Genomic DNA, 2,905 nt, shown 5'->3' on the forward strand with positions numbered 1-2,905 from the left:
CATAAGACTCAAACTGATGGAGAAGGCAGCAAAACTGTTGTTCCTCAAGGGACAGGTGGGGCCCATTGCAGCTGGAGTTATAGGAAAAAAAGAGAAAAAAATCCCCTCTATTCCTGGGAGAGGACTAGAAACTGTCCTGAGCCTAGACTATTAGAGGTCATAATGCTGGGGAGGGTCAGATTCACCAAGACCCAGGGACCCAAAGCCTGTGTAAGTATGAAGTTGGAACAGGATGGGAGAGAAGCTGTCTTCCTTACCCTCACCCCCACAATCAGTCTAGCAAGCACTAAGTAACAAGAAATTTACTGCTGGGAAAAGGGCATGAACTTGCAGGGGTGGGGAATGTCTGGCCCTGAGGGCTGTATAAAGCCTGGAAAATCATTTGGTCTGGCCCTGCCAAGGCATTAGGGATGTTTATTAAATATTTGACCAAATATAGCAGGCTAAATATTTTTGTTTGTTTCCTTTTTTCCCCCTTCTAGAAGGCTAATTTTTAAATTGATAATTTTTTGTATGGCCTGCAAATTATGTTATAAATATCTAAATGGATCTTGGCAGAAAAAAAGGTTCCTGCCCCCAACCCTGTCCCGGCTTAGAGTGACATCTCTGAGTGGCAGGAGCACAGAAGGTCTAAAGCTGGACTTATGACAAATGGACTCATGAGCAAAGGAACTTCTGAATAATCTTTTGTTAACCAACCTACTTTAAGAAAAATTTATCAACTGTAGTATACTTTGTACTTAGCAGTATGCCTGGTGCATAATAGGTATCCAGTAATACAGTTTGTTTTGTCAGGTCCCTGACTTTAATGTGAATGCTTGTGCCATTTCACTCTAATGTATAAAGCTACTGGTGTTTTCTGATGACTATCTTGATCTAATTAAGAAAATATGTTCATTTCTCATTTACTAAGAATTTTTAAAATTCAGAAATGGCTGTTGAATGTTATACAATACATCCCTAGAGAATATCATTTGGCTTTTCTTCTTTATTTTGAAAAAGTACATGAGCAGACTTCTTAATGTTAAACCACCATTCTTGGAATAAACTATACTTTGTCATGGTGTGAATTCTTTTTATGACCACACTAGAGGCCTGATGCATGAAAATTCATGCACTGGAGGGGAGGGTCCCTCAGCCCGCCCTGCCCCCTCTCACAGTCGGGAAGCCCTCAGGGATGGGAGGCGACTTGGAGATCAGGGGAAGGCGATGCCCCATCACACCTGTGCTGCTGCCACTGCCGGCAGCGCAAGCCTCGGCCGGCCCTGGTTACCTGAGCCTCGGGCGGCTCTGGGAGGCTGGGCAGTTGCCATCCGAGGCTTGCCTGCACCTTGGGCCGTGCCTGGGCGGCTGGGGGGCTGAGGGGACTGGGGGACTCCATAGGCAGGTGCATGGAGCGGGCCCAGCCTTGCCGCCCCAGCAGGGCTGAGGGGACTGGGCACCACCATCTTGCGGCTGTGGGTGCTGCCATCTCTGAGGGCAGGACAGTCAATTAGCATATTCCCTCCTTATTGGCTGTGGGTGCTGCCATCTTTGTGACAGTGTGAGGGTCAATTAGCATATTCCCTCTTTATTAGATAGGATTACTGGCTTTGTTACGTTAATACTCAATTTTGTCTTGGGAACAAAATTAGTGAGAACATAAGAATCTCCCCCGACACCCTTTTGAGTACTGTTTGTCTTGGATTTTGGTATCAGGGTTATGCTAGCCTTTATGAAATAAACTGGGAAATTCTCTCCTTTTGGGGAGATTCTCTGTTCCCCTAGAATTCACCTGGGTTTGGTTACCCGGTCTCACTCCCTTCTTCCTTCCAGAGGTGCCCCACAGTACCACTAATGATTTAACCATGAGGATGTTTTCTCATACTAGCTTCCAAGGCTCCTGGTAAAGGGGCTCACCTAGGATCCTCAACAAAACCTGTGTATCTTTCAGTTTTCTCACCGTCCTTGCACAGGCCGCAGACCTTAGCACTTCCAAGCCTTTGCTAATTTCATGTCACTTGCCTCGCTAAATCCTAACCACTGAATTTGAGGTGGGAGGTATAGGGTGGTGTTGATTATGGCAAAATAGAACAAACATCTGAGGCAGAGACTGTGCAGCTGCTTGACACCCTTCTCTTCATTTAACCCTCAGAATCCTGGGAGGCTTTAGTTTTTATGTTGTAGATTGGAAAAGGAACTTGAAAAATGTTATACACTAATAAGTGGAGGTGCTAGGATGTAAAACCAGGACTCCTTGATTGCAGTGAATGCAGCTTCTCACTTCTTCCATTGTTCAGGGGCTACCGTCTCTCACCTTGACCTGCATGTCCTCCATGCTCCATTAGCAATTGTAGACTGTCCCACACTAGTTTACATTACACTCATTTGTCATTTCTATTGTTTCTTCTGAGTAGTTCTTGTCTCACACGGAGCACTTATTAACTGAATAACCTCCCAGTGCCTGTTTATCCAACTCCAGATTTAGGCACCTTTTTAAAAATTTTTATAATAAAGAGAGTGGGGGAAAAATAAAAGGAAAAGGTGACTAAATACCAAAAAAAACCCCAAAAACGATTGTGTTAGTCTTAGCTGTATACAGCAAAAAACTCCCTTTCAAAATAAGTTTAACTCTGCGTGGTCTCCAGGGGCTCTTTGGCTACCCCTACAAAATGAGTGCCCACAAATCGACAAGAGTTGCCATTAGTGAATATCGATCACCTTCCCACCAAGCACATCAAACAGCGGAGGGATGCTGGAAATCGCACCTGCAGGCCACACGGACTTCCCAACAAGGATGCTAGAAGAGGCAGGCCCGCCCAGCTGCGGGCGCGACCCCACTCCACCCCTCCCGCCTCAGCCGGGTGGAACATTCCGTGCGAAAGCTTTGACAGCGCCCGCCCGGAGTCACGTGGCGCGGGAGCGT

This window comes from Myotis brandtii, unplaced genomic scaffold (assembly GCF_000412655.1).
Source record: "Myotis brandtii unplaced genomic scaffold, ASM41265v1 scaffold111, whole genome shotgun sequence".
Lineage (NCBI taxonomy): Eukaryota > Metazoa > Chordata > Mammalia > Chiroptera > Vespertilionidae > Myotis > Myotis brandtii.